This window comes from Tamandua tetradactyla, chromosome 16, assembly GCF_023851605.1.
Source record: "Tamandua tetradactyla isolate mTamTet1 chromosome 16, mTamTet1.pri, whole genome shotgun sequence".
NCBI lineage: Eukaryota > Metazoa > Chordata > Mammalia > Pilosa > Myrmecophagidae > Tamandua > Tamandua tetradactyla.
Window position 1 is genome coordinate 15,838,950 of NC_135342.1, and position 11,839 is coordinate 15,850,788.

The 11,839-nt window shown below is 41.2% G+C and overlaps 1 protein-coding gene across 1 annotated transcript in view; it reads right to left on the reverse strand.

Moving 5' to 3' along the window:
• Window positions 1–297: 297 nt before the first annotated feature.
• LOC143658978 (very-long-chain 3-oxoacyl-CoA reductase-like) overlaps window positions 298–11,839 on the reverse strand; it is a 71,825-nt gene continuing 60,283 nt past the window's right edge. Inside the window, exon 6 of the transcript XR_013163386.1 lies at window positions 298–7,813. The gene's annotated coding sequence lies outside the window, so the exon portion shown is untranslated. The remainder of the gene's footprint in view (window positions 7,814–11,839) is intronic.

Sequence of the window (11,839 nt, forward strand, 5' to 3'; positions counted from 1 at the left end):
TCATGGAAAGGGCAGCAATTTTTTCTTACTGGAAAAGACACATACTCTGGATATGAGTTTGCTTTCCCTACATGCAATGCTTCTGCCAAAATTCCCATCTGTGGGCTTACAGAGTGCCTTATCCATCTTCATGGTATTCCACCATGGTATTCCACAGCATTTCTTCTGATCAAGGATCACACTTCACAGTAAATGAAGTGCGGAAATGGACACATGCTCATGGTAGGACATCTCTGGTCCTACCATGTTCCCCATCTTCCAGAAGCAGCTGGATTGATAGAACAGTGGAATGGTCTTTTGAAAACTCAATTACGGTGCCAACTAGGTGGCAATACCTTGAAGGGATGGGGTAATGTTCTCCAGGAAGCTGTGTATGCTCTGAACCAGCCTTCACTGTGTGATGCTGTTTCTCCCATAGCCGGGATCCATGGGTCCAGGAACCAAGGGGTTGAAATGGGAGTGGCACCACTCACTATTAACTCTAATGATGCACTAAAAATTTTTTTGTTTCCTGTCCCTGCCACCTTGAGCTCTGCTGGTCTATAGGTTTTAGTCCAATGGGGGAATGCTTCCACCAGGAGAAACAACAATGATTTCACTGAACTGGAATCTAAGACTGCCACCTGGTCACTTTGGGCTACTCATGCCCCTGCATCAACAAGCTGAGAAAGGGATTACATTATTGTCTGGGGTGATTGACCCTGTCTATCAGGGGGGAGGTAGTACTGCAACTACACAATGGGGTTAAAGAAGAGTTTTTCTGGTATATAGGAGATCCCCTAGGGTGTCTTTTAGTACTACCATGCCCTGTGATTAAAATCAATGGAAACCTGCAACAACCCAAACCAGACAGGACTACTAATGGCTCTGAAACTTCAAGAATGAAAGTTTAGGTCACCCACAAGGCAAACAACCATGGTCAGCTGAAATGTTTGCTGAGGGTAAAGGGAACATGGAATGGATAGTGGAAGAAAGTAGTGATAAATGTGAACTAAAGACCACATGATCAGTTACAGAAACAAGGACTGCAATACTGTTTTGTTCATGTAATACTATTTAAGTTGTAAGCTATCAAGTTTAAGAATGAACATTACCCAAGGACTTGCACCTTATTCTGGGGAGATTTAATGAGTTTCCTGTTATATGCAGGACAGCTGAGTATGGTTAGGTGAGGGAAAGCATGTGTCTTTTATTGTTTTCTATTTAGAAATTAGGTGTGGTTTATGGTGATAGGTATAGCTGCCAAGTTGACAGTCAGGTTCATGTGTCTTCTTGGCCATGTGGTGTTACCTATTTGTCTGGTTGAGCAAGTGCTGGTCTGTCTATTGCTATGAGGACATTTCATAGAATTAAATCATGATCATGTCAGCTGTAACCACAGCTAATTCCATTTGTAATCAGCCAAGGGGAGTGTCTTCTGCAATAAGTGATGCTTAATGTAATAACTGGAAGCCTTTTAAGGAGGATTCAGAAGAGACAGGCTCTCTTCCTGCTTCAGCCAGCAAGCCTCTCCTGTGGAGTTCATCCAGACCCTCCATCAGAATCGTCAACTTCACAGCCTGCTCTACAGATTGTGGAGTCTATGTTCCCATGGTTACATGAGACACTTTTATAAATTTTATATTTATGAATATTTCCTGTTAATTATGTTTCTCTAGAGAACCCTAACTAGTACAGGTGGTCTCCCCAGTGTCCCCCAAAGTTGCATTCAGAGAGAGGTAGGCCACTGCATAGGCCCTTGGAAGGGATGTAACTGCCACTTTCTAAAGCCTTGAGGATAAATGACTCTCAGTCTTTGAAATCTAATGGAGTTTTCCCTGCAAGTTTTTGGGTCTACTGACCCCTGTATTTCTTCCAATTCCTCCTTATGGTAACAGGAATATGTGTCCTATGACTGTTCCTCCTTTGAATATTGGTAGCAAATACCTTTTTCTGAGGTTTACATGTCCAGATCCAGAGGAGAATTTTTCCTTACAACAGACCATGTCTCTCACTGACTTTGATGTGATTTTGTACAGTTTCTGGCTTTGTATTGAACTTGTATTGTTACTAAAATGAGTTAAGGCTTTCTGATACTGTGATGGAATGAACGTATTTTTTATATGGGGAAAACATGCCATTTTTGGGTTCTAGAGGGTATAATGTGATGGTTTGAAGGGATTTGTGTACCCCAGAAAAGTTTTATAAAATATTTCTAGATATGATTTATGTACCCATATTTTAATCCTGATCCAATCTTGTGGGAGCAAACATTTCTTTTAATCCATACTCAATAATGTAGGATGGGGTCTTTTGATTAGATTATTTCCATGTGGTTATTAACCTTGATTAGATGGAAATGTGACTGCACTCATTACAGATGGGTCTTGATTAGTTTACTGGAATCCTTTAAAAGAGGAAACATTTTGGAGACAGCTTGACAACAATGAGGCAGTCACAAGAGTGACAAGAGCCCACACAGCCAGAGACTTTTGGAGGTGAAGAAGGACAATGTCCTTGGGGAAGCTTCATGAAACAAGAAGCCTAGAGAGGAAGGCATCAGACATTGCTATGTTCACCATTTTCCTTCTTATGGAGAAAACTTCATCAGATTTTCTTGAGTGAAGAAAACCTCTTGTTGCTGCCTTAATCTGGACATTTTTATAGTGTTGCTTTAACTGGGACATTTTCTCAGCCTTAGAATGGTGAATTAGCTACTTATTAAATTCCCTTTTTAAAAAAGCCATTCTGTTTCTGATATATTGCATTCTGGCAGCTAACAAACTAGAACACCCTGATGTAAGACAATTAAGGTATACTGCTGGCCTTGTCAGCTGAATGCACACTGTTTCTGGTGGTCCTTATTAACATCTTTGGATAAAAAAGTATTTGCCTGATGTGCCAGATTGAAACTGTTGTGTACCCCAGAAAAGCCATGTTTTTTAATCATGATTTAATATTGTAGAGTGGGATCTGTTTTATTACATTGTTTCAATGGAGAGGTAACCCACTCAATTGTGGGTGGGATTTTTTGATTAAGTGGTTCCCATGGAGATGTGTTTGGAGTCTTTTAAGAGAGAATCATCTTGGAAGGAGCTAGAGAGCTGATATAGATGGAGACCTTTGAAGATGCAGAAGAAAATGCCCCTGGGGAAGCCATTCGGAAGGAGAAGCCAGGAGAGAAAGCTAGCAGGTGTCCCCATGTGCCTTCTCACTGGCAGAGAATACCCAAATGTCATTGGCCCTTTCTTAAGCCAAGGTATCTTTTGCTGAATGCCTTAGTTTGGACATGTTTATCACCTTAGAACTGCAAATTTGTAACTTAATAAATTCCCATTATAAAAGCCAACCCATTTCTGGTATATTGCACTTCTGGCAGTATTGAAAAATCAAAACAGATTTTGGTACCTGAGTGAGGTGCTCCTGTTTGCAAATACCAAACATGTTGGAATGACTTAGTAAATGGATTAGGGGAAGATTCTGGAAGAATTGTGATATACTTGACAGAAAAGGCCTAAATTGCTTTGAAGAGACTATTGTAGAAATATGGACTCTAGATACTTCTAACGAAGTTTTAGAAAGAAACAATGCATGTTTATTGCAAACTGGAAGAAAGGTGACCCATGTGTTAAAGTGGCAGAGAATGTGGCTGTTCTAGTTTACTAAAGCTGCCAGAGGGCAACACACCAGAGATGGATTGGCTTTTGGTAAAGGGGCATTTATTTAGTTAAAAACTTACAGTTCTTCAGAGCTAACTGTCATCTGTAGTTCTCTCTTACGTGGGAAGGCAAAGGGTGATTTCTGCTGGCCTTCTCTCCAGGCTCCTGGGTTCCAACAGCTTTCCCCAGGATGATTCCTTTCTACATCTCCAAAGGCCTGGGCTGAGCTGCAAGTTCTCAGATGAGGTACGCTGAGCTACTTGGACTGTACTGTGTTGAGCTCTCTCCTTTAAGCATCCAGCCAATTAAATCAAACATCATTCACTGCAGCAGGCAGATGTAATCAGTGACAGATGAGCTTCACATGCCATTGGCTCATGTCCACAGCAACAGAACTAGGCACCTTCATCTGGTCATGTTGACACCTGAACCTAACTATCACATTGGCACGTTGAATACTGCTGTTGGATGAAAGTCAGAATTTGATGGTGAAAACCCAGGATATTTAGCTGAGGAAATTTCCAAACTAAATGTGGAAAATTCAGCCTGACTGCTTCTTGCAGCTTATAGTGAAATGCAACAGGAAAGAGATAAGTTGAAAACTAAACTCTTGGGTACAAAGAAAACAGAAATTGTTGGCCTGGAAAATTCTGGGGTTCTAGAAAGTAAAATCCCAGTGAATAGTGCCCCATTTGAGGAATTAATGAAACATGGAAGCAGTCAGCCATTACAAGACAAGTCAGGATTGGAGATAGTGTTATCCAGAAAGGATGTGTAGAAATTCCTATTGTCTGATGTGTATGATCCTGGTTTACTGCATAGAAAAACCAATAAGCTTTGTGGGATCTGTGTAAATAAACCACTGCCTGTCTGGACTAAAAGGGTTGGAAAAGTGTCATATTGAAGGAAGAATAACTTTGAAGGCAGAACCATGGAAGCTAAGGTCTGAAACCAAGGAAACTTGGGCCAGGAGAATAGACCCACCCATATACTTGGAAAAGGTGGATTTGCACTAAAGACAGAGGTCAAGACTTCAGCCTCCATTTTCAGGAGGAGTTTTGGTGCCCTAGGGCTTGGAGAGGGTGGAACACATTCCTTAGTGATTGAGGAGAGCTTTGCTGCCACTTTATTGTTCTGAGGGGGTTGAACGTGTGCCCCAGAGATGGCAGAGAACTAGCATGCTACCCCAATTCTTGTAGAGGGTGGAGTTGAGAAAAAGGTGGTCTCACCAAAGTCACCTCAGTTGCAACCCTCATCCCAGTGTTTGGAGAGAGCAGGGTCAGTGTGTAGGCCCTTGGAAAGGGTAGGACTGCTGCTTTCTAAAGCCCCAAGGATAAATGACTCTCAAACTTTGAAATCTAATGTAGTTTGCCCTCCAGGTTTTTGGAACTGTTTGGTTCCAATGACCCTCCTGTTCCTTCAAATTTTTCCCTATGGAAATGAGAACATTTATTCTGTGACTGTCCCCCTTTTATCTATTGGAAGCAGATAAAGTGTTCTAAATTTTCACAGGTCAACAGCCAGAGAAGAATTTTGCCTTAGGACAGTTCATGTCTGTAACTGACCTTAATGAGATTTTGTACTGGGTTTGACTTTGTATTGTATTTGCATTGTTACTGAAAAGGTTTAAGTCGTTGTGATATTGCAACGGAATGAATGTAATGTTACGGAAAGGACATGTCATTTTGGGGTCCAGAGGGTGGAATGTGCTGGTTTGAAACAGTTGTATACCCCAGAAAACCCATGTTTTTTAATCCTTATTTAATATTGTTGGGTGTGATCTGTTTTATGAAGTTGATCCCATGGAGATGTGACCCACCCAATTGTAGATGGGACCTTTTGATTCAATGTCTCCACCCATTCAAAGTAGGATTGTTTATTGAAGTCTTTTAAGTGGCAACCATTTTGGAAAGAGCTAGAGAGCTAACAGATACAGAGACATTTGGAAATGCAAAAGAATATGCCCCCAAGAAAGCCATTTGAAAGGTGAGCCACAGAAAGAAAGTTAGCAGACATCCCCATGTGTCTTCCCAGCTGACAGAGAAACCCTGAACATCATTGACCCTTTCTTGAGTCAAGGTGTCTTTCTCTAGATACCTTAGGTTAGACATTTTTATAACCTTTGAACTATAAACTCATAACTTAAGAAATTCCCCTTATAAAAACCAACCCACTTCTGGTATATTGCATTTCTGGCAGCATTAAAAAACCAAAACTTCAGATCAATAGCTGCATATCAGGCACCAGATGTGTTGACTTGCTGAAGCAATGATGCCATATGTGGAACAGCAGCTGCAATTGGAGTCACCACCTGGTTAAGTTTATGATAATCCGCTGTCATCCTCCAAGACCCATCTGTTTTCTGCACAGGCCAAATAAGAGAGTTGAATGTGGATGTCATGGGTATCACCACCCCTGCATCTTTCAAGCCCTTAGAGTAGTACCAATCTATGCAATACCTCTGGTAATCTGGTATTGTCTCTGATTTACTATTTTGCTGGGTGGAGGAAGTTCTAGCTTCCACTTGGCCTTTCCTACCATAAGAGCCCTCATTCCATGAGTCAGAGAACTAACATGGGGATTCTGGCAGTTGCTGAGTATCTCAGTTCCAATTACGCATCTTGGAACTGGGGAAATAACTGCAGAATGGTTCCAGGGACTCAATGGACCCACTGTGAGATGGACTAGAGCTAAAACTCCATTGATCACCTGACCTCCATTAGCCCCTACTCTGACTGGTGGACCAAAGTGATGTTCCGTGTCTCCTGGAATTAGTGTCACTTCTGAGCCAGTGTCTTGTAATCCACAAAATAACTGACAATTTCCTTTTCCCCAGTGCACAGTCACCCTGTAAACTGCTATAGATCTCCATGGGGAAGGCTGGGATAAAGGTTAACAGTGAAAATTTTGGGTCATGTAACAAGATCCTCCCCGAAGGATACCATTCGAGGGGCTCTGGGTCTGTAAACTGTCTCAAATCTGTGAATTGATTAAGGGACAGTGGCTCTTTGTTTCTGTAATTCCAGTTCTACTTCTGTTCATTTGCCCTAGACTCTTCCACTTATATAGCTCAAACAAGAATTTAGGAGACTGCCCATCTATTTTACTTCTAGGAACCCTACTAGCCAACACCACAAGTCTTTATAAGTCAAGACTTATAAAGTGCTGCTCTAAGTCTGCTGTCAATTATGGTGGCCGTGCCCTCCTTGTGTATGCTGATTCACTGTTGCCATATGGCTGCTCCCAACTCAGGATCTGATCATCCCCATTGTATTTTAAGGATTTCATCTCAGTGACAGCAGTTGCTTCAGTAATATTTGACTTACAGAAAAGGGCGACTATAGAGCCCTTCTGGGATGATGGAGCTAATCTCATAAACTTATTCCTCAAGGTCCTGGTGAAAGGTGTGTCCTCTGGACATTCTTGTGGGGGGGTGTTTGAATAGGTCTTCCAAGAGAAATCCACTCTATCATTCCAAGTTTTCTAAGCCTCTGGATCCCCATCATCTTCATTATACCAGGGTAGTTCTGGCATTTCAATCTCAGGTAATGTCAGCCACCTTTTGATCACTGTTTCAGCCAATCACCCCAAAATACTGATAATACCCTTTCTAACCCCTCAAGATACCACATTGAATACAGAATCTCTACTAGGTGGGCCTATGTTAATAAATTCAGCTTGATCCAACTTTATATTCCTCCCACCATTATCCCACACTCTTAATACCCATTCCCTAACATATTCCCCTTATTTCTGCCTATATAAATTGGAAACTTATAAAGGCAGTTCTTTGGAGAATAGTTTACCACCTTATGGGTCACACTTTGTATCTAACCTTTCAGGTCCTGTTGGGACTTTAGTCTAGTTATAGGTCTTGAAGAAATGAGGGGTATTGGGTGCAAGTCATGAAAAGAATCATAAGTGCCTTTCAAGCCAATTGCCTCAGCATATTCTGCTGTAGTTTCATCTGGTGAAACAGGATTAGTCACTTCAACTAGAGGAGTGAGGGCTGTTTCCCCAGGGGAGGTAGTTACCCATTCAGCAGGCACTTTAGGGTTAATCCTTTAGGTGGATGTTGGGAAGCTCTTACCTCAGAACAGGCTGGATGTTGGGTAGCTGTCTCCTTGGGGTAGCTGTGTCCTCAGGGCAGGCTGGAGGGGGAAAGCAAGTGTTTCCTGAGGACAGACATTAAAAGTCTTCTTAACTCATCAGAATCCAGGGTTTCTATGTCCCCACTGCCATCATTATCAGGCAATATGTCCCAATTCAAAGTTTTAAGATCTCATTCTTTTCCAATGAAAGTCATCATTTTAACAGCAGGCACCGTGGAAGGTTGAGAATTTAATTTATGTCTTAAGTCTGCACTTACATAATAAGGTTCTGGGGTCTGATTTTCAGGGACCTCAAGTTTGCAACCACATTAAATAAGATTTTCATTCAGAACACACAGAAACTTTTACATCTTTCATATGACATTTAACTCGCAAATTTGAAGCCTTCAACTCAACCCTTTCCCTCATAACAGAGACAGCTAGCCCTAAGATAAACAACCAGCACCATTATACCTATTAACACAACAGAACACTGTTAAGGTGTCACAAACACTCTCACCCATAGCCTTGTCTTGTCTAAACATACAATTAGAAGAATCAAATGGTGATATATTGCATATCTCTATTGCCAATTCACACCATGGACCCTCAGTGCCATCTTGATTATTATATCTAGAGTCATTAGTGCCTTTGAGTCTACTCAGAGTAGTAAGCCAATTGCAAAAACCAATTTTTAAGATTCTGTTTCTCAAGAACCACTCCCTATACCAAGCTTTATTCATCAGGGTTCTTTAGAGAAACAGAACCAACACATGATATATGTAAATATGAGATTTATAAAAATGTATCACACAACCATGGGGATGCTAGAGTCCAAAATCCACAGGGCAGGTTGTGAGGCTGGCAACTCCAATGAAGGGTCCCAATGAACTCCACAGGAGAGACTCACAGGATGAAGAAGCAGTGAAAACTCTCTCTTCTAAAGTCTTCACCTGACTGAATCAAATCCACCTGATTGAATTATAATGTTTGTGGGAGATATACTCTTTGCTGAGTGTAGAGGTAATCAGTCACAGATGCAATCACCTGACTGATGACTTAATAAGCCTTCTGGCTTATCAACCAGCCATGAAATATCCTTGCAGCAATAGTCAGGCCAGTGCTTGCCTGACCAGACAGCTGGGCACCATCACTTAGCCAAGTTGACATCTGAATCTGATCATCACAACCTCGAATTATATAATTTCTGGCTATTGGGTTCATTATCCTAAAACCTATCTTTTGATACTATAAAACTATCAGAGTTACTGTAGTTCAGGGAGACAGATTTTTAGGCCTCTAGGCCATTTTATATCCTGCTTTATATTTAGCAATAAACTCTTTCTGTCTTTGAATCCCTGGTGTCTAGGAGTTCGCTGTTCAAGTGCATCTGGAAGAAAACCCATTGCTTTTGATCAGTGTCAACTGCATGGATCTAAAATTATTTTGTTTGTTGTTTTATTTTCTGTAGACCAAGTTGTTTTTCTGTATAGCCAGACAGTAACTTAGTTTCAAGGTAGTGGTGGTGCTGGGGGAAGTGGGTAGGTCAGGGTACAGCCTGCAGCTCTTTTGGTCACCATAAAAACAAAAAAATTAGAAGACTGTGTCATCACACACCTCAGTAATAGCCATCATGGCAAGATCTACTGGTGGATGCTAAAATTAATGTAAAAAAGTTTGAGGAGAAATGGAATGTCATGTAGTTTCAAAGTATCTTCCTGGGGAAAGTTTTTCAGCACAAAATGTAAAATACTATCTTCACACTGAAACCATCCACCTCCAACCCCTCTTGCACAAACCAGCTTAACAAAATGATCAAAGTTAACACAGTCAATGATAAGACATATCAATACGTTGTATCCCTAACAGGATGTGTTGAGAAGGGTTCACCACCGTTTCTGGTATTCTTGACCAAAATGCATAACATCAATCAAATTACAAAAAATTCAGACAAATGCAAAGTAAGGAACATTCTACAAAATAACTGATCAATATTCATCAAAAGTGTTGAGGTCATAAAAGACAAAGAAAGATGGAGGAACTGTCACAGGTAGAGGGAGACTGAGGAGAGAGAACATTTAAATACAGTGTTGGACTCGGAACAGAAAAAAGATGTTTGTGGAAAAACTAGTGAATTCTAATAAGGTCTGTAGTTTATTTAATGTGGTACCAATGTTAATATCCCATAAGACCATGCCATCCTTACAAGAAGGAGGTAGAGAGAGTTTTGAAGAAGAGAGAGATGACTGATGACCTCAGTAGAAAGAGAGAGCTTTGAAGATGCTATGCTACAGGCTTTGAAGATGGAGGATGGGGTCATGAGCTGCTGTGCAAGCTGCTCTACCACTTGATCCAAATAATCCAACAGATCCAAAGGTGTTGGAGGTGTCAGCAGCAAATAGAGATACTGCCTGGAGTCTTTGGCAGGAGGACCTTTGAGGAGAATCACAGCACAAGATACTTAGGATTTTGGAGCAAAACTCTGCCATCCTTGGCAGATAATTACTCTCCTTTTGAGGAACAGCTTTTCTGTTTCTCTATGATTCCTGCCTCTAGGTCTTAGTAAAGACTGAACACTTGGGCGGGCCGCGGTGGCTCAGCGGGCAAGAGTGCTTGCCTGCCGTGCCGGAGGACCCCGGTTCGATTCCCGGCCCCAGCCCATGTAAAAAACAAACAAACAAACAAAATATAATAAAAACAAGAAAATGTTTAAAAATGTTTCCCTTTCTTCCTCCCTTCCTTCCTTCTCTGTCTTTCCTTCCTTTCCTCCCTCTCTCTTAAAAAAAAAAAAAAAAAAAAAAAAAAAAGACTGAACACTTAACCACGGGTTACTGAGTTACCATGAGACCTGAGTTGCCCATCATGAACTGGGTGTTCATGACTCACCAAGTCGTAAAATTGAATGTGCACAATTGCATTCCATCATCAGGTGGAAGTGGTATGTACTTAGATTGGGTTAGGATCTGAAGGCATAAGTAAGCTATATGAGGAAGTAGCCCAAATGCCATGGCTCCAACTCCTGCCACATTACCTTCTTTTTCCCAGTGCTGAGCTGTGGTCTCTTGGGGGACATTCCTATGATCAGTTGACTGAGGAAGAGAAAACTGAGGCCAGGCTTTCAGACAGTTCTGCATTGATGCAGGAATCAATCAAAAGTGGACACCTGCAGCCCTAAATCCCTTTTCTGCAATGTCCCTGAATGATAGTCATAAAGGAAAATCCTCCCAGTGGGCAGAACTTCAGGTAGCGCACCTGATTGTTTACTGTGCCTTGAAGGTGAAATGCCAGAGGTGTATTTATATGCCAGTTCATGGACTAAAGCCAATAGTTTGGCTGGGGAATTCATCATCACCTTCCTCAAGTTCTGAACTAGCAGCCTGACCTACAGAACTCAGAGTTGCCGTCTTCATGGTCACAAGAGCCAATGCCTACAATCATAATGTCTTCATATGTACATATATGTGTAAATATATATCCTGTTCTGTTTTTCTGGAGCACACTGACTAAAGCGAACATATGTATTGTTTACATGACCACCACGTGGATTTGACACCTTGCAGAATTCAAAGGAATTCTTTATCATTATCTAACACTCAATCACTAATTGAATGTCTCCACTTTTCTCAATGTTGTCTTTCTGGAACTGGCTTGTTTGACTCAGAGTCCAAATAAGATGCACAGTTTGCATTTAGTTGTGTCTCTGAAGTCACCTTTATTCTAGAATAATCTCCCTAATTTTTTTTAAAGGTGACTGATTTATTTTAGATGTCTCTTAAAAACAAGGCATCATTAATTTTGTGGTTTCCATCATGATCTGGCAATCTTCATCGTTATTTGGAACTAAATATACTTTTAATTTAATGTACTTTTTACATTTAATGTGACTTTAAATTACATTTTATGTGATTACCTCTCCGGGCAAACTACAGGGATTCAGTCACGCATTCATGGGTTCACTCATTCAAAAGTTATTTACTGCACACTGACTGTGTGCTGCACAGTGCCATGGATATGGAAGTGAACAAAAGAGGACACAGAACCTGCCCTAGTTCACGTGGTGGAGCACGTGTTCTGGAGAAAAAGTACAGCTGGCAGAGGGAAGGGCCAGCA